The sequence below is a fragment of the Dendropsophus ebraccatus genome, chromosome 6 (genome assembly GCF_027789765.1).
Source record: "Dendropsophus ebraccatus isolate aDenEbr1 chromosome 6, aDenEbr1.pat, whole genome shotgun sequence".
In the NCBI taxonomy this organism is placed as follows: Eukaryota; Metazoa; Chordata; class Amphibia; order Anura; family Hylidae; genus Dendropsophus; species Dendropsophus ebraccatus.
Genome location: NC_091459.1, coordinates 28,835,209 through 28,860,603, shown reverse-complemented (window position 1 = coordinate 28,860,603; position 25,395 = coordinate 28,835,209). Strand labels below are relative to the sequence as shown.

Genomic DNA, 25,395 nt, shown 5'->3' with positions numbered 1-25,395 from the left:
GTGCTGCACGCATTAATATTGATGTGCTCTTGTGTGCTCGCTGGCTGTGCCGTATGCCGATTGGCTTGTTCCTCCTTTCACGGGTTAATATTTCATTACACAGGGTTACGTGTCGTATTTGCTGGCTCCGGCTGGGATCAGTGCTGTGCACATTATTCAGCGTTTTCAGGGTCACCTTATGGGTTTTTTTTTTTGCCTTAGAGGGAGAGGCGAGCCAGATCTAGGAAACGCTGTGCTAGACCTCTACATTGGAGAACAGTGACTTGACAGATGTCCGTAAGCGAGCGACAGGGATACCGGTCACAAATAAGCACGTCATTCCGATGTACACTGATGCAGCAGGAGCACACACGTATGGTGTGTTCGCTCTCTAAGCATAGTGCACGGGAGGGCTAGCTAAAGCATGGTGTCCATGTATAGTGGAAAGTGAGGGGTCCCCCCCCCCTTTCCCAGCACAGCTGCCAAATTTTTAAAGCTATTACGACAATTTTAAAACACTTCAGATTTTTTGTCCTTCAAAAGGGGCGTTGTAGGGGTGTGGTGGGGACCCGGCTCGTCCAGCTGTCAGACATGTTTATCAAAGTCTTACGGCAGAATTTGGTCTGAAAGTGTAGTACACACAGGACAGGTCAGGGCCGGTACTGAGCTCGTACCTGTTTTTATGACCGTCTGTAGTATTAGAGGGATTGATCACGAGCTGTCAAACATTTACTACAATAGGTGGCAGATGTAACTTCAGTTCATTCCGGTGTTTACATACATAAGAAGTCACCGTAGGACCGGTCTGTATCCGCTGCGCTGGGCTGTCAGTGTCTGCGCTGCCTTGGGGGGAGCTTTTATTTTTTGTTTTTTTTTTCGACTGCTTGATATAGAACGTGATTTGTGTGGTTCATCCATATGTCAGATACTTACCTCATCAGCAAAATGGGACTGATGTGATCCAGATCGTTCTCGAGGTTCATGTACTTACCAAAAAAAAAAACATGATCACTTTCATTCATGAAACTGCCAAGGTTATTGGTTAAAATGATCCGGCCTGTATATCATTCACAAATAAAATTTGTATGTGTATATAGATATATATATATATATCACCATGGGTCCAAATTACTGATAAAAATGGGTGAAAATCTTTCCATTATAGGTTATATCTGTATTAGTTTAAATCCTGGTTTCGGTAAATATAGTGCGCATAAAGATAGGTACAACACGTACGTTTATTTGTTTTTTACACTCGTTCGGTACATTATTGGGTTTTGCGTTATTACTGAATCGTACAATACACCCAGCCATGACAGAGCACTATAGGGGTGGATTCACACCAAGCAGTTTTTGATGTTTCTTGCCTTTTTGTTTTTGTTTTATTTTTATTTGAAAGAGGATAAAAGTTCTTCCACTTTTCCCCCCCTAATTTCTTCTACTTCTGATTAGAACCTGCCATCTTGAAGTGTTCAGTCTTTTTGTAGCCTTTATGACCTTGGTTTTTAGTATAAGGATACGGGCTTTTTACTTTAGATCCGAGGAAACTAGAGAGTGTTCTAAAAACCCAGCTTTATGTGTAACAGTGACTTGTGTTTATTAGTTATATACACAGTATCTGGTGTTTGCCTATATTCTACTTGTTGTTGCGTTGTGATATTTATATATATTTATATATCATTTATGACCATATGAGACGTAGTGATAGTTTTATATATTTTACCTATTTGTTGATCATAACTCGTCGGTGTGATAAAGTTGTTTTGTACCTTACAAGCGGACTGTATGTGAATGCACAGTGTAGTGGTGTTTATTATAGCACTGCAGATATGGGTTTGTGCTGTCTCATAGCTCCTAGCTGAAATCTGACCACTCACCTTTCTTTCCCTAAAACCTACAGTATGTAAGTGATCTTAGGTTCAGGCCAGGATGTATACCATAGTGTGAGCTGGAATAGGAAACGCTGGCTAAATGAGTGATGACCTTCAACCTAGTAATAGTTGCCGGGTCACAGCTGCGAATCCTGACTAAGCTTTGAAGCTAAATTGGTCTAACTTCTTCCTTGTCATCATCCTAAGCCTAGAGATCACCAATGGGCTCTCCTGTAACAGGTAGTGCCTGGAAGATGGCTTACTACCAAGCATGGCCGATATTTATTTATGAATTATTGGACTGATAAATTGTTAAGAGTTTGGTTTACACGGTATCGGGCTTAGAATTTAGAAATAGAAAATAGAATACACTCTGTAATCTTCCCTAGGCTATGTTCACACGACGTTTTTTGAGCTCCGTTTTTAAAATGACGTCCCTTATTTTGAATCTAAAATAACGGCTTTCCCTTAGTGCAATGACGGGTGTTTGTACATTATTTTAGTTCGGGTTTCTAATTGGCCTTTGGATGCGGCTTTATTGAAAAGTTCATTGAATTTAATAGTAAAACCGGAGAAAGAACGGTGACAAAAGAAAAACTGTGTGTGAACAACTAATAAAAACTGTCCACTGTTTGCAAAAGACGTCCGAAAATAATGTTCATGTTCATTATTTTGATGTCCGTTATTCAATGCATTGTGTGCATTGGACGTCCGTCTTCCCTTTGACTTCAATGCATTGCCATTGCAGTCAGTTAAATTGTGGCAAAAACTGACGTTTTTTTAAATATCAAATTCGGATGCCTTTTTTTTTTATATTGTGTGAACATAGCCCTAAGATGTATTTGAGAAACATTGATAGGATTTTATTAGACTACTGGACTCAGTTGTATAGTATAGTCTCCAATCTGCTGCCTGTCGATATACCCTTCTGATTCCAGCTTCATCTTTAAAGGGGTTATCCAGCGCTACAAAAACATGGCCACTTCCCCCCTACTGTTGTCTCCAGTTTAGGTGGGGTTTTGAAACTCAGTTCCATTGAAGTAAATGGAGCTTAAAGGGGTTATCCAGTGCTACAAAAACATGGCCACTTTCTTTTAGAGACAACACGACTCTTGTCTCCAGTTCAGGTGCAGTTTCCAATTAAGCTCCATTCACTTTAATGGAACTGAGCAGCAACACCCCGCCCAAGCTGGAGACAAGAGTGGTGTTTTCTCTGGAAGAAAGTGGCCATGTTTTTGTAGCGCTGGATAACCCCTTTAATTGCAAACCACACCTGAACTGGAGACAACAGTAGGGGGGAAAGTGCCCATGTTTTTGTAGCGCTGGATAACCCCTTTAATTGCAAACCACACCTGAACTGGAGACAACAGTAGGGGGGAAAGTGCCCATGTTTTTGTAGCCCTGGATAACCCCTTTGGGTACAAACACACACACCGTATACGCAGCAGATACGCAACAAATACGCAGCAGATTTGATGCTGTGTTCAGTTATTTAGATCTAATCTGCTGCGTATTTGTTGTGTTTTTGCTGCGTATCGCAGCAGTAAATACGCTGCGTGTACGGTGTGTGTGTGTTTATACCCTTTAACATTATGTTCTAGATTTAGATGATACGTGTAGAGAATTCATATTGATGTTTGTAAGATTTGTAGTTTTTTTTTTTAGATATTGGTCCCTGTTTGTCATTGTTATACACTACACACCATTGTGTTTGTCATTGTTATACACTACACACCATTGTGTTTGTCATTGTTATACACTACACACCATTGTGTTTGTCATTGTTATACAGTACACACCATTGTGTTTGTCATTGTTATACACTACAGACTATTGTGTTTGTCATTGTTATACAGTGCACACCATTGTGTTTGTCATTGTTATACACTACACACCATTGTGTTTGTCATTGTTATACAGTGCACACCATTGTGTTTGTCATTGTTATACACTACACACCATTGTGTTTGTCATTGTTATACAGTGCACACCATTGTGTTTGTCATTGTTATACACTACACACCATTGTGTTTGTCATTGTTATACAGTGCACACCATTGTGTTTGTCATTGTTATACACTACACACCATTGTGTTTGTCATTGTTATACAGTGCACACCATTGTGTTTGTCATTGTTATACAGTGCACACCATTGTGTTTGTCATTGTTATACACTACAGACTATTGTGTTTGTCATTGTTATACACTACACACCATTGTGTTTGTCATTGTTATACACTGCACACCATTGTGTTTGTCATTGTTATACAGTGCACACCATTTTGTTTGTCATTGTTATACAGTGCACACCATTGTGTTTGTTATTGTTATACACTACACAGCATTGTGTTTGTCATTGTTATACCATTGGTATTGTTAAACCTGTAAATCTATATGCGTGGAACTGAGATGTATACTATCAATTTTATTAAGTACTTTGGGGTTGCATTTATTTTTTTACTTAACTGTATTTAGTAATGTTTGTATGGTGAGAAGTGTTCTACAAAGCCATTTAACATGTGGTGGTTAACTATGCAATAAATCCATAGTAAATTTAGATTTTATGTACTTCTTGTTGCCGATGCCCCTAATTTTTTTTGCATTAGCCGATGACAGAGGACATCTTTGTGTAAAAGGTCGATCAGAGGGGTCAGTGAACTTTTTTCGCTTCTCATTCAGGCTTAGGCTATGTTCACACACACAGTATTTTTCAATCAAAACCAGGAGTGGATTTAAAACACACTGTAGAAATTAAGTGGATGTCCGTCATTTAATGGCAAAGGCCGTTATTTCAAAACAACCGCCGTTTTTATTTGTCATTAAATGGCGGCCATCCACTAAATTTCAGCAGCGTGTGAACATTGCCTTTCTGTGTTTTCAATCCACTCAATTCTGGTTTTGTTTGCAAAAATACTGTGTGAACAAAACCTTAGGCTTAATTCACATTAGTGTTTATCCTTACATTGTCTGGCACCAATGAAAAGTACATAGATTTATGTTCTTACATAGGATCTAAAACCTTAGCGTGCTACATTTAACGAGAGCCCAAGAAATGTTACTAAACGAACGTATAAAATTCAAACAGATTGGATCCGATTGCAATCCATTCACATTGTGCGATGGAAAAGACCATTCCGAAATCACCAGTGTTAACCTCCTTAGAAGGACGGAGAGATTCTGTTAACTAGGAACCACAGTATTCCTCACATTTGGAAAGCTGATCAGTTTTTCATTCAGCGGCAGAATAAAACCCGTCTGGCATTAGCTTTCTGACACCTCTTTATAAGGCTGCGCGCACACTGCTGTAAAGAGATCCGCTCTCCTGGGCATGATCTCTCATCAAAACTGGGGATTGATTCCAGCACAAAGGAGAAGGGGAAACATTGCTGGAGGAAATGTTACGGGATGTTTCCCACCTCTCTTGTGCTGGGATCTGTTCCCAGTTTTGATGGATAAAGATGTACTGGAGAGTGGATCTCCCATACACAGCGACCACGAAAGCTATGGGGCGCACAGTGTATTCTTCCTTCATTGCGTTTTGGCCACATTTTAGTTGTAATGTTATAGAATTTATTGTGATTTATGTGGGGGGGGGGATTTATCAAACTGGTGTAAAGTAGAATTGGCTCAGTTGCCCCTAGCAACCAATCAGATTCTACCTTTCATTTTTGAAAGAATCTGTCAGAAATGAAAGGTGGAATCTGATTGGTTGCTACGGGCAACTAAGACAATTCTACTTTACACCAGTTTGATAAATCTGCCCCTAAGTCTTTTCCTAAAGTAATGTGCTTCTGCCACAGTACAGATTGTGCTGTCCAGACTAAAGGTCCTATTTAGAGATGAGGGAACCTGGAGCATGCTCGAGTCGATCTGAACCCGAACTTTCGGCATTTGATTAGCGGTGGCTGCTGAAGTTGGATAAAGCCCTAAGGCTATGTGGAAATCATGGATATAGTCATTGGCTGCATCCATGTTTTCCAGACAACCTTGGAGCTTTATCCAAGTTCAGCAGCCACCGCTAATCAAATGCCGATCGTTCGGGTTCGGATGGACTCGAACCTGAACGCGGTTCGCTCATCTCTAGTCCTATTACACTGACCGATTATCGGCCTTACTTGGGCCTTTATGCTTAGTCAGTGTAAACCTTAGACTTAAGGGGAGATTTATCAAACATGGTGTAAAGTGAAACTGGCTCAGTTGCCCCTAGCAACCAATCAGATTCCACCTTTCATTTTTCAAAGAATCTGTGAGGAATGAAAAGTGAAATCTGATTGGTTGCTAGGGGCAACTAAGCTAGTTTCACTTTACAGCATGTTTGATGATAAATCTCCCACTTTAGTCTTCAAACCACAGTGGCTCAGGCTGTTTGATAAATTTGTCACCTCCATAGCCTGTCTAGTCTAAATTTAGACCAACTATTAGTTTAAACTACAAGAATCCATTGAGCCAGAAATCTGGCACATTTTTGGCATATGGTGGCATGTCTTAAGCCACACCCCCTTTTGCAGAACAAACCCTATTGTCAGTGCCTTGCCCCTATTTGTCAGAGATGGATAAAATATGTCTAAAAATTTTCTAAAACTCCTATTTAATGAGACAGAAGTAATGTAAATCAATTTTCTCCAGAGTTCTGGCTCATTTGCAATACCAGCGTGGGCAGAACAAATATGTACATATATTCATGACGTTCTGCTCTCCGGGACTGGATTCTCTACACTCTGTCTACAGGAAGCAATGAGGGTGTCACATGCTTTTTTGTATACAGACACTCTAGGGGGTGTTCCCATCTCAACTAATATACGTATATGGCTGGTCAAGTTAAATATTTTTGAACAGTGGTGCCTTGGATTACGAGCATAATTCGTTCTGGGACCGTGCTTGTAATCCAAATCCACTCTTACACCAAAGCAAATTTTCCCTTAAGAAATCATAGAAATGCAGATAATTGGTTCCACACCCCAAAAATAATGATTATGCTGAATAACATGTAAAACAGATGAAACAAACATTCAGAAACAGCAGAATATGTGATATTATAAGTTACTGTACAGTAATGGAGAGGATGGGAAACACAAGGGATGACAGAGACTGCAGGGAGCATGAAGGAATGAGCAGGGCAGATGTGGGCACATACATGCAGCACTCTCTGTCCGGGGAGAGAGGGGTTACAGCTATGGAGAGATTACCTCCACAGTCCTGTCCCCTGATGTAAGCCCCAGCCTGAAGTGGATCTGCTATGATTTGGAAGGTGAGGGAGACTTCCTGGGTCACAGTACCGCTATGCAGATCATGCCCCTCCCCCACTCGCCCTCCCACCCAGTACAGGGAGCTCTTAAACCAAAGCAATGCTCTTAAACCAAGTCACAATTTTGAAAAACTGTGAGCTCTTAAACCAAGTTACTCTTAAACCAAAGGACCAATATAATATATATATATATATATATATATATATATATAAAATATAATTATACTGTATATATGTACACAATACTTGTAGATATATATATATATATACACACACACACACACACACACCATGTGCTGCCAAACCGTTCAATCATGTACACGCTTACAACAGATGCAGCTTTTTCCGTTTCTCAGAGTATCACTTTCAGAAACTTGTAGTAATAAAAAGAGGAAGTTCTGCGTTCTGTGACTCCGAAGCTTTAAGGTTACAAAAGAAAACAACAACCCAGAGCGACGTGTTTTGATTGTTACAGAATACCAGTCGGAATAGTTCATGCTAGAGCTGACTGATCTGATTGTGTGGTGCCAGGTGTGTGTGTGTGCGTGTGCGTGCGTGCATATGTGTGTGTGTGTGTGTGTGTGTGTGTGTGTGTGTGTGTGTGTGTGTGTGTGTGTGTGTAAGCGGCATGGTATTACTCCGAGCGAATGTTATTTTATTAAAAAAATAACAATTGCTTAATGCCAGCAAGTCATGCCAACATGCCACCTTGTAAATGTGATCATTATGGGATCTTGCAGCCGTATTACCTGTAAATTCTTGTTTTATTGTCTACGGCATGGCAGAATATTCTGAACAATTTACAAAGACGATTGTGCAGGGCATATGAGGGGTTAATTTTGACCTTGAGTTGGAAAACAGGAACTGTAAATGTGGAGGTGTTCCTGATGTCCAATTTACATACACCCATCTTTTATTTATGAGGTAGGTGTGTGTAGTGGTTTGTGTATGTGAGAACAATAGCGCTTGTCAGCAGTTTCCTACAGGCAGCTGCTGCTGACTCACGTGTCTGCTTCAGCCCTGAGCTGCCCTCTCTAAATCATCCACAGCGTGAATGAAAGAATGTGCAACTGTCAGTTATCTGATGGCCGTTCATCTCCCGCGTACATGCCCCTTTAACAACCGAAACAGAGGAAGAAAAGCCATTGCCAGGGCAGTTTGGAGGCTGTTTACTGTGTATACATACTACACCGGCCAGACTTTACCTTGATTGCACTTGGCTCATTCCAGCATGGAATACAGAACAATTGCATCATTTTGGTTGTAACAAAGGAAGTATTGTTCTCCTCTCTGTTGCATGCATCATGCTATTTTTCTGGGATTTCTTCCACAGCCCTTCCCCTTGCTGAGATGTAAATAAGACTCCTACAGTACTCGCACTAAGGAGTAGTCCAGACTTTTGTTTTTTTCTTCTTCATAGTTTAGCTTTTTATTTTCTTGGGCATGTTATGACTCTTTAAATACTTCCATTTATCTAATATATTCTTTAAGGCTGGGTTCACACTACGTATATTTCAGTCAGTATTGTGGTCCTCATATTGCAACCAAAACCAGGAGTGGATTGAATACACAGAAAGGCTCTGTCCACACAATGTTGAAATTGAGTGGATGGCCGCCATTTAATGGCAAATATTTACAGTTATTTTAAAACAACGGCTGTTATATTGAAATAATGGGAGTTATTTACTGTTATATGACGGCCATCCACTCAATTTCAACATTGTGTAAACAGATCCTTTCTGTGTTTTTAATCCACTCCTGGTTTTGGTTGCAATATGAGGACCACAATACTGACTGAAATATATGTAGTGTGAACCCAGCCTAAGGCTGTATCTTAAATCCTGCATCTCTAGTAAGAGTGTGTGCAAACTGATCAGTTCTCGCGGAATCTGCGTAGAATTAAAGAGGAAAGATTTCTGCTTGAAATTCCTCTCCTAGGGTGGGTTCATACTACGTAATCCGTGCGGATTAGTTCTGGCGGATTCTGGCGCTCATCCCCGCTCACAGAGGCAAACATCTTCGCCCGACCCATAGACACTATTCTATGGGCGGGCGAATTCCGCCATTCAACGAAAGAATTGATATGTCAATTCTTACGGCAGAATCCGCCCGTGCGTAGAATGGTGTCTATGGCACAGGCGGAGATGCGTGCCTTCGAAAGCGGTGAAATCCACCAGAACGTATCCGCGCGGATTCCGTAGTGTGAACCCACCCTTATTTTGGTCTGGCAGAGTAGGAGCAAAAGTCGAGCGGAATTAAAATAGAATTTCAAGCTGAATTCAAGCCCCATTGACTTCTATAGGATTCCTCTAGCGGAATCCGCCTAAAGAATTCACGTGCCAATTCTTTGGGTGGAAAGCAGATCCCCGGCGAAATTTTCCTGACAAAAATCCCGCCGTGTGAACAAATGAGGGGAAAGCCCATTCAACCCAATAAAAAAAATGAAATGTTTATTTTTTAAGGGTGGAATTTCGAGCAGATTCCGTGCACATTTTGCAGCGGATTCCATTCGAAATTCTGGGAGAATAGTGAGAATAGTGGCCTAAGTGTATATATAGTTCAGACATTGCAGCTTTTGAACGGTAAGATATTTATTAGTCCTTAAAGAATGATTGGTACCATTTCTAGTTTCTTTGGAATTCTCCTAGCAAGTAATTGTTTCATTGTAGCAGAATCTGGGGACATGTGCCCAGGAGGTAAGAAAGAGCCTGTCCTTAGCTGTTAAAGTTCGTGGTGTTTTTCAGGAAATCAGGGTGAATGACCTGGAAAAAATCTGTACAGTCATGCAGAAGTGGATCATCCAACAGAAAGTGCTTATTGCAGTGTTTGTATACAGAAACCAAGGGGGAGTGCCTAATGCTGATGACACCTCCGGTACCATCTCCGGCTGACCTTAAACTGCTCCATTTCTTCTTTTCCTGTCTTTACACATTAGACTACATAGTCTGAATAATCCAGGCTTCCCCGGTCGATTTGTTTCAATAACAAAGCAAGGAAAGCCTTCTGTTTATTGAGCTGAAGCATTTATCATAACACAATGAAGTGTCGCTTGTACAAATGTGGTAGAAAGCTGGAAGTGCCCATCGTATTGCGGAGAAAGTTAGGAAGTTACCACATTTAAAGGGGATATCTCAGATTTAAAAACAAAAATAAAAAAAATCATAGCCACACCTGTCTTAAGTTGTGTTGGTAGTACGACTGATCTCTGTATACTGCAATGGACCTGAGTTGCAATACCACACACAAACAGAATACAAGGGTGGTGCTGGTTCTGTAAGAAAGTAGCTATTGTTTTTCTTATCTTGGATAGCTGCTTTTAAAGGGAATTTCACATTCCAAACTGCTGACACGTAAGGAGACACGTGGTACCTTTCATATATCTGTCTGTGCTTCTATAACAGGGATGGGGAACTTTCAGCCCTGCAGCTGTTGCAAAACTACAATTGTCTTCATGCCTGGGCAGCCGAAGCTTTAGCTTTGAAACAGCTGGAGGGTCGAAGGTTCCCCATCCCTGTTCTATAACATAGATAACTGCTTTTATTCTCCAATGTAAAGAGTCAAAAGCTTTTCCAAGGTCCTGAACTGATTAGGGCTGTAGTACCTACTCATTCCATCTCCCATCCCTTACCCTGCTTGGGTCTTGGCTTCAGCTGAGTGTCATTTAACCCCTTTCACGACCTGGGGTCATTGATGCTTCAATGCCCAGGTCATTTTAGGACATCAGTTTATGGTATCATAATGATCCCATAAGCTGATGTCCGTATGTTTGCCCCCTCTCCGCTGTCCCCTGCCACTGTTACAATCTTGTGATAGCGGCAGGAGAGAGAGGGGAGGGGGCAGAGCTCACAGGCGCACTCACCGCATGCCCAGCTTTCACACCGCCCCTCTCCCCCGTCGGTCTCTGTAGTTAGGAAACTAGAAGCCTGAGGCTTCCGGTTTCCATGGCTACTATTGGGGCTCTGCGATCACTTTGCAGAGCCCCGATGGACAGCGAATAGGGAGTTCTCCCTCCGTAGAGGGAGAATTCTCTGTCAGAAGCCCTATATATGCTGCGGTCGTGCTGACCGCAGTGTCTATAGGGTTAACTCAGTACCGGAGCGAGATGACACAGGTGCAGCTCCTGTGCCTGTGTCATCCTGCGGCGTAAATTAACGTGGCTGCAGCATCAGGCATAGGCTGCAGCGACTTTAATTTACAGCCCAGCGGTGGGAGGAGGTTAAGCAGGGTTAGGGATTAGAGAGGCGAAGCCACAAAACTAAATGCACCTTATAGAAATTTAAACGGAACCAATCAGCATCAGATTGGGTTCCCAGAGCGGCTGCACAGACCTCGCAGCCAGGCCTCCTATGGTGTTGGGGGTCCCGGGATCCGTAGGCTTCATGTTGGGTGAAATGTTTTCAATCCTGCGTGCGAGGAAGGAGGAGGGCCGTGAATTAGTCAGTCACCACGCAGAGCACGCTGACAGGTCAGAGAGCCGTGACTAGTCACAGCCCAGATGACTAGTTCCCAGATGACTAGTTCACAGCCCTCCTCCTCCCTCGTGCACTGGATTAAAAAGCATTATACCCGACCTGAACCCCCAACACTGTAGAAGACCCGGCTGTGATGTCTGTGCAGCCATTCTGGGAGCCCAATCACCACAGATGGGCTAATTGGTTCCTTTTAAGCTCCATTTACACAGAAAGATTATCTGACAGATTATATGCCAAAGATTTGAAGCCAAAGCCAGGATTGGATTTGAAAAGAGGAGAAATCTCAGCCTTTCCTTTATGACCTGATCTCTGTTTATCGTCTGTTTCTGGCTTTGGCTTCAAACCTTTCAGATAATCTTTCTGTGTAAATGGACCCTTAAAGGAAACGATCAGCAGGTTGGAAGCTTTTAACCTACTGATATCTCCCTATATAGAAAAAATTGTATACCTACCTTCATCCTTGATGCCGTTTCTGTGATATTGGCAGTTTTGTCCATAAACTAGTGAGGCGGTTTGGTGCACTGGAGGTGAGATTATTGCCCACAGTGCACTGATCCACCCCGGTCATCCCTGCTGATATTAAATAGGAGCGTCAGGCGACCGGTGGCTGATCGGTGCACTGAGGGTGGTAGCCCCTCCCCAGTGCACTAAAACACCTAGTTAGCATAGGGATTAAACTGCTAATAGCATGGAAACGGCGCAGAAGGAAGATATCAGCAGGCTACGTTTAGACTCTAAAATACATACTGTATCTGTAATATGGATCCTTGTTCTCACCATTGAAGGTGAGAAGGCAGTCAAGTTTTAAACATTATTATACCGTGTTAGATTTGTGGGGACGCTACAGATGCCTATCACATAAATGTATTCTCCCTATAGAAGGCCGTGAAATCTAAAAATATTGATTTCAGTTCTGCGTTGAGAGAGCACTGAATTCTAAAAATACAGATTTGGATCTATATAGAAGGCCTGGGAGTTTTATTACAGATCCATATTTTTAGACTCCACTGAAGAGAGCATTGATCTGCATTACATGGTATTCCCATTGTTCATTCACTACAAACTGAATTCAAGGCTTGGATCTGCTGAATCATCAGCTAATCACATTTTCCGCATTGTTTGTAGATAGCGTCGGGTTATGGAAGCATCACCAGCAGAACACTGTCACCATCCCAGAAAAAGAAAACATTTGTGGTCTTTCAGCTTGAATTTCTACACAATTATTATTGCTCTAATGAAATAACGTTTTCTTTTGAATGAGATTTTTCTCTCTAGTGGCTATAGGAGCTCTACGGACAGGCTGAAATTTCCGGCTGAAATATTGATCCCACATGTATTTCTCTATCTGATTGCAAGAGAAAATTTTCATCTCAAAATGTAATCTGTCTAAACTTTTGTTCCAAGATTTTTGTTTTTTAAAAATGTTTCTTACATGTAAGAATATGCAAAAGAAGAGCCCGTGGAGCCTCATTATAGAGTCTCAAAACACAGGACTAGCCAGATATCCCTCCGGGAAGGACCCAACCAAGGGGTGGCTCCAGTTAGGAAACCACCAAAACCACCATATTAAGTGGCCCTATAAGTCAATGTAATGACAAGGGATAAACCAAGGCTAGGTAACCATCCACATACAGCTGTTTCGGGGTGTTGCCCCTCATCAGTGTGGAGCAGGATTCTGGCTAAGTGGGAGAAATGCCTAGTAGAGCCATAAGAGAGCCATTATATATAAGAAAACATAGCAAATGTGTAATGCTTACCTCTCCGCGCTCCCCCGGTGTCCTCTTGCGGTGTCTCTGGTGCCCTCTGCTGTCTGTAGCTGCCATTACTTTTGAGACAAGCTCATCTCGGGAGTGACAGCCAGCTCAGCCAATCACTGCCCGTGGTGCTGTCCCGTCTCAGTCAGTAATTGGCTGAACTAGCTGTCATTCCCAAGACAAGCTCATCTCGGAAGTTAGGAAGGCTACAAGGGACTCTGGCAACACCGCAACAGGACACCAGGGGAGCGTGTAGAGGTAAGCTTAACAAGTTATGTTTTCTTATGTGGAAGCAACAAGATTCATCTAACCTGCTGATAGTTCCCATTTAAAGGGATTATCCAGGCTTAGAAAAAGCATGACTCCTTTCTTTCAGTTTCAGGCTATGTTCACACTGCGTATATGTCCGGCCGCATATTTTCGCGGCCGGACATATACGTGTTAAACCCCGGACGGGAATTTATGCAAGTTGCGCCCGGCTACGTACAGACCGCGAACTTACGCCCGTAGTCTACTTACGCTTCCGTAGCGATCTGACAGCAGTCTTTTACTTGGAAATCTTCAGCTAGCCCCGGACACCCCACAGAACCTTTTGGATCGGCAAAGAAAAGTGGAAAAATGAAGAAATCGCCACTACGTACGGGTCCGCATGTTACGCTACGGGCGTAAGTTACAGCATTTCCGTCCCGAAACAACGGTCTGGTTCATTTTTTACGGCGCCGCGTACGATCCGGGTGTAAGTTTGTACGTAGTGTGAACTGTGCAGCCGTACATCGTATACTTTCCATTGTACGCAAACTACGTAAATCTCCGGCCGCTTATTCACGGAACGCGCTATGTCCGGAGACTTACGTAGTGTGAACATAGCTTCAATGTGGTTTTACAGCTTAGTTCCATTGAAGTGAATGGAGCTGAATTGTAACGCCACACACAACCTAGGGGCAGGGGTGGTGCTGTGTTTGCAAAAAAAAAACTGTACTTCTTTCGAATCCTGTGTAACCACTTTCAATCCTCATCACTGTTTTCCTCTTTTAGAAGCATAAATGCTTTATTTTTATTAATGTATCATATTGTAGTCACTATTTCCTAGGTATCCCCCAACATTCATATAATATTTTTTTTGTTGGTTTTAAGCTATAGTTACAAAATACTGGAAACCCTATTTAACCCTGGCAGATTTATGTAGTGACTAATGTTTAAGTTGTCAGGTTTGATATTATATAAGTCCCTCTGTATGCTGTATAGAAGATGTATACTCGTAGTATCAACAGTGCTTACACAAAATATATATATATATATATATATATTATATAAAACTTGAAGCAATGCTTACCATGTGCCAAAGATAGTGATTGTTGGTTTCCGCCGATGCAGGTGACTCATTAGTATCAGTGAGTTGGTTACTTCTAATAATAAAACATGTGGTTAGGTTAGTAAGTCTCGGTAAAAGGTTGGAAAATATTGCTCTTTTGATTTTTACCTTACAGTTTGGTAAACATTGCAGTATCATGTATACGATCTCATGTTCTTTCCATAGTCGTCTTAGCCAATTTACCAAATGGTAAGTTGCTTTGCATAAATAAGTGCTCCTACATGTATAGCAAGTGTGAACGCTGCAGACAGAAACAGAGGTCGGTCCATAGCATATCATGTTTGTAAAGGCTAACTCAGATAACCTGTAACTTCTGATTTTTTTTGTGTACAAATTGTCACACTTTCGCCGAAAAGCACTATATTACGACGGCTGGTTAGAATATTCTAGTTGTAGTGACATTGAGATCATATGAACATGTAAAAGATAGTAATTTCTGAATGGTTTATTTAAATGGATGGCACCAAAAGTGAAGAGGTCATTATAGATACGTTTTTAAGGGTGTGTTCACACGTACAAGATCTGCAGCAGATTTGATGGCCCAGAATTGATTTGCTTTGAATCTGGAGCTTCAAATCTGTGCCATCAAATCTGCTGCAGATCCTGTACGCGTGAACTCGCCCTAAAAGCATTTTTTATTCTTACATTTTCTCCATAAGTCTTTATTAAAAGTTTTTCCTCCTTTTGCTTTAAAAGTCTCTGCAGCTCGGTGTAAGTTCTCTATACTGGCACACAGCCTATATTATTCTTAAAGGGGTTATCCAGAATTTAAAAAAAACATGTCCGCTTTCTTCCAGAAACAGAACGACTCTTGACTCCAGTGTGGGAGTGGTTTTCCAATTAAGTTTCATTTATGGAACCGAGTTGCAAAACCCAACCCAAACTGGAGAAAAGACTCATTCTGTTTCTGGAAAAAAAAGTGGCCATGTTTTTTAACCCTGGATAACCCCTTTAACTATGGTTATTGGTGTGTAACTTCCTCCTGCTGTTATCTCTCACACTGAGAAAGTAGAAAGTCTTATCTTCCTCTGAGCACCAGCTAAACAATAGGAAATTTTTGATAAAGACTATTTAGAAAGTTGCATCCAGGCAACAAAATGATAAAATAAAATGGAGGAAAGGTGTCTATAGCCTTTAAAGAGATATTCCCATCTGGACAATTATGGGACCCACATCTTAACATCAAGGGCCTCCTGGCCTCCTTTAGCCTAGTTGTAGCAACCAGAGGTGATCAGAAGAAAAGAACGTACCAACAGGCCATTTACTCAGCTTTCGTTTACATCTCTACCATTGACAATGGGAGCGAAACTGCATGCAGCAACCCATATGACTGTTTTCATATTTCCAGCCATGTCTGGCTGCCACAAGGAGGCAAAGCGGAGGTTGGGAGACCCTTGATGTCAAGACAGATATGGGTCTCACCTCTAGGACCGGCGTCTGTCAGATATATATGGCATACGTTGTGGAGATGCAGAAAATGTCACAGATGGGAATAACCCTGTAATAACCTATAAATATGGGGACAGCTTAAAGAGACTTTGGTACTAGGTTTATGCTACCATGTTGAAGGGCAACATAATCTAGTGATAGAGATGTAAAACATTATTCTTTGCAGCCATCTTTTTGATATCCTCATGAATATCAAGAACTCAATGTACTACTTCACTCTCATGTGCCCTTTTAGTTCTTGAAACTCATCAAGTCCCACTGCCTTTTCTCACTGGATTCTGATTGGCAGCTATCCACTACATTTTGTGTAAGTAGCCAGTTGGCTCTACTAGGCATTGCTCCTACCTAGCCAGAATCCTGCTCCACACTCATGAGGGGCAACACCCCGAAACAGCTGTATGTTGATGGATACCTGGCCTTGGTTTTTCCCTTGTCATTATATTGACTTATAGGGCCACTTAATATAGTGGTTTTGGTGGTTTCCTTACAGGAGCCACCCCTTGGCTGGGTCCTTCCCGGAGGGATATCTGGCTAGTCCTGTGTTTCGAGACTTTTCGCTGAGGCTCCACGGGCTCTTTTTTTTTTTTTTTTTTTTTTTTTTTTTTATAATTTCCAGAATGTCAGTTTCTGTCGACCTAAGCCAAAAATGTCACCCTTTTTAATGTAAAAGGGTCAAATCTATTTCTGTGCAGAAAATGTGCCACATAACATTCAGATTTTGTAACTGTGTCGAGTGGGTGGACTTACCTCTTAGTGTTAGGCTGGTTTAACACATACATATACGTATAGGAACACAAAAGAATGGTAGACCACGTATTTGTGTCCAATGGACAAAACGTATGCCTTAATCTCGATCTGTTGTAAACAGGGCTTGTTTTTGTTAGTTTTTTAAATTCTCCCCAATACTTAGCACTTTTCCTGTGTGAACGCATAACTGCTGATTTTCCTGCCTTGTACACACATGCCTGAACTCTTGCCATTAGAACGTGTAGCGTAGTGTACTATCAGAGAACGGAAAAATGTGGCATGCCACAAAGCTTCGTACTGAAATATCTCCCCCTCTTCATTCCAAGTTGACTAAGTGAGTAGGTGCTGTGGTTGTTGGAGGAAATAATCACACTGTGTAGGTGCTTCAGTCACTTTGACAAGAAAATTGGCTTTACGAAGTTTGCATAGTTCTAATTCCTTTAACTTTAGTTTGTCCTAAGGACATGTTTTTGTATATGGTACTCATGGCTATGTGTTTAAAAGAGGACCTGTCACCCCCCCGTCACGTGGTCCCGCTTCCTGATCCGGTGGGGTCACAGAGATATCAGCGCCCGAAGCCCGGCGCGCGCTGACAGGAGAGTCCGACGCTCATAGAGAATGACGGAGCATCGGACTCCCCATTCATTCTCTATGAGCGTCGGACTCTCCTGTCAGCGCGCGCGCCGGGCTTCGGGAGCTGATATCTCTGTGACCCGACCGGCTCAGGAAGCGGGACCCGGCGGGATCACGTGAGTATAGGGGGCTCTAACGGGGGGTCGGGAGCCTGTCACCCCGGCCCCGGCACGGGGGGTGACAGGTCTCCTTTAAAGAGACTGTCAGCAGGTCTAGGCTGCCCTATCTCAGGGTAGCAAAAACTAGTGACAGAGAAGCTGAAGAGAATGATGTATCACTTACATTGTTCTGTGCAGCTGATCCAGAGATATTCTTCTGAATAACATGGACAATAAGTAGTCCTCTCCATTATGTACATGAGCCCAGTAGTCCTGGATATTCATGAGAAGCAGAAACTCCACCCACCAGCTGCTGATTGATAGTTGGCTGCCTATATATAGCATGGATAGATAACTGCCAATCAGCAGCTGGGGGTGTGGCAAGAATCCTATTCTCCTGCATATTAGGAGAACGGCTGAACAAAGTGATGTAAGTAATATACCAATCTGTTCAGCATTTCTGTCACTAGTTTATGCTGCCCTCATTTAAGGCAACATAAACCTAGTGACAGATTCTCTTTAAACCTACAAGGTGAAAACCTGAAGGGCACTTCTGGTGTGGTCCAAATCAAACTGGTACGGTAGCACAGTGGGTCCAAATCTGCTGCCTGGTGGAGATGGGACTTTTCGATCACTTTCTATTAATATTTTACACATGTTTCTGTTTACATTTTAAAATGCGCTTTATAAAATCATCATGTTTTCCTTCTAAGCATGTTTCTTTCTCCGTATCAGTTGTCTTCCCATGTCTGCAGCTCTAAATATGACATACAGCTGACAGATTCCCTTTAACTACAGTGACAGCATCACAGACAGTAGAGTTATACAAGTAAATATACAAGCAATGAAGAAAATGGTAGAATGGATGTCATGTAACCCTATTGCTAACGGAACGCCAGAAGTCACATGATGTGTGTGATGATGTGATGACTGATGTAATGGTTAGTCTTTTCAGCTAGGCCATGGATGTATTTCACAGGGACTAATCTGTGGGTTATACCATTCTGCTGAATAGACGGGGGGGCTGCACTGGTATAGGAAATATATGTGAGCAGAATATTAGCTGAATGCTTATTAGAAAAATGATTGTGTAAAAAAAAAAGTATATATAAACTGCACTGCTCCTTTAAATTCTTTAATTTTGACTATTCTTATTGTATTTTTAATTTTTAATTAAAATTTTTATTTTTTTTATGGCAAAATTTTACCTAACAATAAAATTTCCTCAGTTCTCCGTTACAGAATTCTACATCTTTCCCATACCTATTGTTTGTCATGCTGCTTCTGTCACAAGTTATCCAATCCACCACACTGGGGCTGTTGCCTAGCAACGGTCTAAATCCAGCTTAGGTGGCATGATTTTTCTACTTGAGTCAATGGAGAAAATTCCGTGTGACTCAAACATTCACCAGAACTTCTTGCGCGGTGTTACTACTTGGACTTTTCTTCATCTGTGACAAACACAGTCGCACCGATCACAACAATCATATTGGATCAAATTATTTTCTTTCTCATAAAGAAGGAGGTGGTGGTGTAGTCGTGGATAATAGACTATAGAACATCATCCAATATCAATCAGCTGCTTCTAAAGCCAGCAGGATATTGTCATGTATTAATAGAGGCATTGACTCACAGGACAGGGACATAATACAGCTTTATAAAGTACTGTTGCTCCCCCTTCTTTTTTTTTTTTTTTTTTTTTTTGGAATACGCTGCTCAGTTCTGGGCACTGGTTCATACAGCCGATGCCTTAGAGTTGGAAAACACACAGACACTCAACTAAACTGATATTGAGCAGAACTCAGGGCAGGACCATTTTTAAAAAAAAAATCCCCCCCCAGGGAGGGGGTGAATGCTAGCATTGCACCTCTCTGGTCCCTGGCCACTTTCTGGTTTAGGGATGTGACGTCCCAGGCCCGCTCCACCAGTCAGCGGCAGAGACAGGACACTGCTACAGCTGCTGACTGGCTGAGCAGGTTTGCCACGTTACGTCCCAAATCCCGTCTTTAGACCAGGAAGTGGGCGGGGACTAAAGCGGGGGAATGCGAGCATTAGCTCTGGAGCCAGGGAGCAAAATGGATGTAATTTTTTTCATCCACCCCCTCCCCGGCCATTTTTTAAAAAGGACGGGGGAGGCAAACGCTATGAAAAGACAATCTCCAGAGACAGCAATTCATCCTGTGAATCTGTGGAATAGACTGCCTTAGGAGCTGGTCACAATGGAAATTGTTAGAGAGCTTCAGGGTGCGTTCACACGTACAGGATCTGCAGCAGATCTGATGGTGCAGATTAGAATCTGCAGCACATCCGCAGCAGATCTGCAGCAGATTTGATGGCCCAGAATTGATTTGCTTTGAATTTGAATCTGCAGCTTCAAATCTGCGCCATCAAATCTGCTGCAGATCCTGTACGTGTGAATGCACCCTCAAAGAGGTTTTGCTTGATTTCTTAGAACAAAATAACATTTAGGGTGCATTCACACGTACAGGATCTGCAGCAGATTTCATGGCGCAGATCCACAGCAGATTTGATAGGCCACATTAGATTCAAAGCAAGTCTGCAACTTCAAATCTGCGGTATCAAATGTGCTGCAGATTTGCTGCGGATCCTGTACGTGTGAACGCAAGGCCATGTTCCCACTACATATGTTCCATAGTAATCACGGCCATTGTAATGACGGCCTTGATTACTACGGAACTTGCGTAGTGCTGCCTTCTAAGGAATCCCATCCGGAGTGTATGCACATGGTATACTCCGGTCGGGATCCCTAGCGGCACCGCAAGAAACTGACATTCAATGAATAGCAGACGCAGAAAACCATGTCAGTTCACACAATGGCCGCACGCTCCATTGGGAGCATCGGAGAATTGGAATGCGGGCCCGCACGGATGCGCCTGCATCTGAATTTAGCGGCAGTGAGCATCATCCGGCCGGTTCTGCAGTAGCGTCCGGGATGATCTTTTCTGATACTGGCAGTTCTGTGACCCGGCCGGGTCACGAAACGGCCGGTGTCATACAAAGTGGCAACATAGCCTAAGGGTGCATTCATATGTACAGGATCCGCAGCATATTTAATGGTGCAGATTTGATGCTGTGTTCAGTTATTTAGATCAAATCTGCTGCGGATCCACAGCATAAAATCCGCTGCGATACGGTGTGTGAAGCTACCCTAAGGCCAGTTTCACACATACGGCATGTGAAATCCGCTGCGAATTCGGCGGCAAAATCCACTGCAATGCTCTGTCCTGTAATTTTCTATGAATCTACTGTACAATCTCACAGTGGATTTTAATTTCGCTGTGGGAATGGGGCCCTTGCCCATTTAAAGGACAACTCCGGTAAAAAGCTTTTCCCCAGTAATTGAAACACATTGCAATGTTATAACTTTGTAATATGCTTCAATCACCTATCTGCCCCTCTTCCCTATCTCTTCTCCCCCCCCCAACCCCACACCAGTAACTAAAGTAAACTCATTCTCACCTAATCACTGTTGACCCCAGGCTTTTCTGTGGCAGCCATTTTGTGACAATGACATCATCAAGAGGGGAACTGCTCTAAGCCCTGTTAGGCCAGCCTCCCTTTGTCAGATGACTTAGGTTGCTCAGCTCTGATTGGTTATGCAAGCTGTAAGCCATCTAACAGTTTTACAGAGTCAGTTAGACATCACAGAAGACAAAGTGCATCATGGGAAAGCCCAAACCAGGAAGTGAAGAAAAAAATGAAGACACCAAGTTTTTTTTTTATCAGCAGCGGAGTTGTCCTTTAACACACTGCTGCCAGCCTAATACATTACCTGCCCACCCCCAAGTTTGCTTCTTAAACTTGATGAACTTTGTGTTTTTTTTGTGTATCGAAAGAGTAGAATAAAGGTGGCACAGAAATTGAAATCATGAATTTCAGTTGAAGCAATCTGATAATACTTTTAGGCACCTGTGGAAATTCTGAAAGGCTTTTCCAATTTTGTGGAAGTAAAATGATGCAACCCTCCAATATATGTCGTCCTTTTGTACCCCTCCTTTTTAAAAGCCTATTGTTAGTTGATAAAAAAATTTTTACTTTAACCTTTCTGATATAAAATCTATTTTTCATTATGAAGAGATTTGTTTTAGTTACATAAACTGGAAAAACCCTTTAGATCTCCATGACTCTGATGGGACTCTTAAGTGTTTATAACAATTTGCAGTAGGCAAGCAAATGGGACGCAAAACATTTTAATTTTTAAACTGCTTAAAAGGGGAAGTCCGGCAGGTATTGTATTGCCCCTCCAAAAGTTATACAAATCACCGATATACACTTATTACGGGAAATGCTTATAAAGTACTTTTTTCCCTGCACTTACTACTGCATCAAGGCTTCACTTCCTGGATAACATGGTGATGTCACTTCCTGGATGAAATGGTGATGTCACGACCCGACTCCCAGAGCTGTACAGGCTGTGGCTGCTGGAGAGGATGATGGCAGGGGGATGCTCAGTGTCCCTCCAGTGCCCTGTGTCCCTCAGTGTCCCCCTGCCATCATCCTCTCCAGCAGCCACAGCCCGCACAGCTCTGGGAGTCGGGTCGTGACATCACCATTTTATCCAGGAAGTGACATCACCATGTTATACAGGAAGTGAAGCCTTGATACAGTAGTAAGTGCAAGGAAAAAAGCACTTTATAAGCACTTCCCTTAATAAGTGTATTTTAATGGCTTCCTGGTCAGTCGCACAGAACAATATACAGGGGCTCTTTTGCTATATTTTAGGTAGACTCCACTGCCCCATGCAGTAAACTTGTCTAGTGATGCCTTTTATCTTCACACTATCACTGGGCAAATTGCTGGGCTGGTTGGTGTTGTCGAAAATTTGTGGCACTAGCAGAGAAGCTCGATGTAAAGCTCCATAAGGCAGAATGTATCCAGTTACAGTATACTGTAGTTCACATCTGTGTTTGAATTACAGTAGCATTTTTCTGAATTAGTCACATGGCAGGCATGAGTAGTACCCGACAGAGCCTTATGCTGCCTTTTATAATCAAAACATATTTATGGCAGCTAGAGCAGTCGTCATCTGCTGGTGGAACCATGCTAGACAAAGGCAGACATCTTAGGCTGATTTCTAATGTTGTTGTTTTTTGTCTTCGGCAGAAATAATTGTAAATTTGTTCAAGACCAACAATTGTCTGGCCCCAGCAGGTATTGGCTAACAGCATTGTCACTTTAGTAGTAGTCACTGTATGTGCCCTGTGATGCCATACACAATAGCCTCTTTGTCAAACCCATTTGTTCTGATACCATAATGTCACCTAAACTCACTGGTATGGAGCTGCTAAGTGGCATCTTCCAATTTAAAGGGGTTATCCAGTGCTACAAAAACATGGCCACTTTTGCACCATTCTTGTCTCCAGTCCAGGTGCGGTTTGCAATTAAGCTCCATTTACTTCAATGGAACTGAGTTTCAAAACCTACACCGAAACTTGAGACAAGAGTGGTGGAAAAGAGGCCATGTTTTTGTAGCGCTGGCTAACCCCGTTAAGGCGTATCCACAACATATTCCACAAATATCCAGCAGTTGGAGATCTTGTCTCTGGATCATGTCTCTTCATTTAAGTCATGGGAGTTAAAGCGACTCTGTACCCACAATCTGTCGCTCCCAAACCACTTGTACCTTCGGATAGCTGCTTTTAATCCAAGATCTGTCCTGGGGTCCGTTCAGCAGGTGATGCAGTTATTGCCCTGAAAAACAACTTTTAAACTTGCAGCCCTGTGTCAAACTGGTGTGGCCTAGAGTGTCTGTGCAATAGGCTGGCACAACCTCTCTGTCCCTCCTCCCCACCCTCTTCATCATTAGGAATGCCCCAGCCAGGTATTCTCCTATTCCTCACTGTGCTCATAGAGGTAAGGAATAGTAGAATATCTGCCTGGAGCATTCCTAATGATGAAGAGGGCGGGAAGGAGGGACAGAGAGGTTGTGCCAGTCTAATGCACAGACACTCAACGCCAATTTGACACAGGGCTGCAAGTTTAAAAGTTGTTTTTCAGGACAATAACTGCATCACCTGCCAAACGGACTTAGGACAGATCTTGGATTAAAAGCATCTATCTGAGGGTACAAGCGGTTTGGGTGGGCAGATTGTGGGTACAGAGTCCCTTTAAGGGAAAAAATTGTGCCATGTCTCTGGACAGTTTCTACCTGGATAGAGCAACAAACAACTGCCTGGGGGCACCCTTAATCTTCCAAAATGTGGAAGCCCTACAGGACAACCCCCCCCCCCCCCCAAAAAAAAAAATAATAATTACACAGCTATGGCATATCCTATAGATATGTAGGGTAAGAAACAATTGCTAATGGACCCAGTTTATCTGTGCAGTTTAGATTTATCTTTGAGAATTATTGTTTTTTGTTGTTGTTTTTAAGGAAGCCTTTCGAAGAAAAAAAGGATTTTTCCTGTTGTATCAAATACTTATTTCATGCCATAAAATGCAAAATAATTATTTAAAAAACAAACAATGTGATTTTCTGGAATTTTTTCTTTATAGATTCTGTGTTTCACAAAGTTAAAGGAGTTATCCAGCGCTACAAAAACATGGCCACTTTTCCCCCTCTCTTGTCTCCAGTTCAGGTGTGGCTTGCAATTAAAGTGACTGTACCACCAGGCCCAGGCAGAAGCACTGGAGGCGGGCTGACCCACCCTTAGTGGGAGGAAACCCCAGCCCCTCTATGATAGAGTTCCATTGATTCTAATGGAGTCACGTCATGGAGGGGCTGGGGTTTCTTCCCAGTAAGGGTGGATCGGCCCGCCTCCAGTACTTCAGCCTGGGCCTGGTGGTACAGTCACTTTAAGCTCCATTCAATTCAATGGAACTGAGTTTGAAACCCCACCCAAATTGGAGACAAGAGAGGGGGAAAAGTGGCCATGTTTTGTAGCGCTGGATAACCCCTTTAAACACCTCACCATTCTTTGTTGGTGGAAAAACTTGCAAAATCAGCGGCGTATCAAACACTAATTTCCCCCACCGTACTTCATAATAAAACTTGAACGGGAATAAAAACTACTTCTAGCAGTCATTTACAAGTGCTAGTGGTGTCTCAGCATTTAGCCAGCTACATAATCTTGTAAAAAAATGCACATACTTCAAGGAATTCCTAATCTATTCTTGAAATACAGATCATGAGGTTCTTTGGGGAGAGAAGAGAAGATGAATGAGAGCGCACTTGTGCTGACTTGTTTACCATGTACTGAATACAATCTTTCCTATTCTCGTTTCTCGTATGCCCGACACAAGTCTCTACACAAATAACACAAAGTTTCGCGCACGAGATTTTCTTGAATATAGATTTTTTTTTTCCCCAAGTATTTTTGTTTACTATGACAACATATTAGCATTAGGCTGACTCTTTTATGTGTTCACCGGAAAGCAGTGGTTTCTTCTGACACTGTTATAGATGTTCAGATGTTTTACAGATTAAAAAGTGATACTGAAATCATACTTTCCTTCCTGTCTGCATAGTCATTTTAGGTTTGCTAAGGCCATAGAGCAATAAAGTCAAATATTTATAGGTTCTCACGAGCTCATGAGACATACTACAAAAGTGTGGTTGGTGGAAGTCTAGCTGCTGCGACTTGACCACTGATATAGAAAATGGAGCGAGCATGGGGGGAGATTTATCAAACATGGTGTAAAGTGAAACTCTCTCAGTTGCCCCTAGCAACCAATCAGATTCCACTTTTCATTCCTCATAGACTCTTTGGAAAATGAAAGGTGGAATCTGATTGGTTGCTAGGGGCAACTGAGC

The 25,395-nt window shown here is 42.3% G+C and overlaps 1 protein-coding gene across 1 annotated transcript in view; it reads left to right on the top strand.

The window, feature by feature from the left end:
- BACH2 (BTB domain and CNC homolog 2) overlaps positions 1–25,395 on the top strand; it is a 210,135-nt gene that overhangs the window by 840 nt on the left and 183,900 nt on the right. The window lies entirely within an intron of this gene.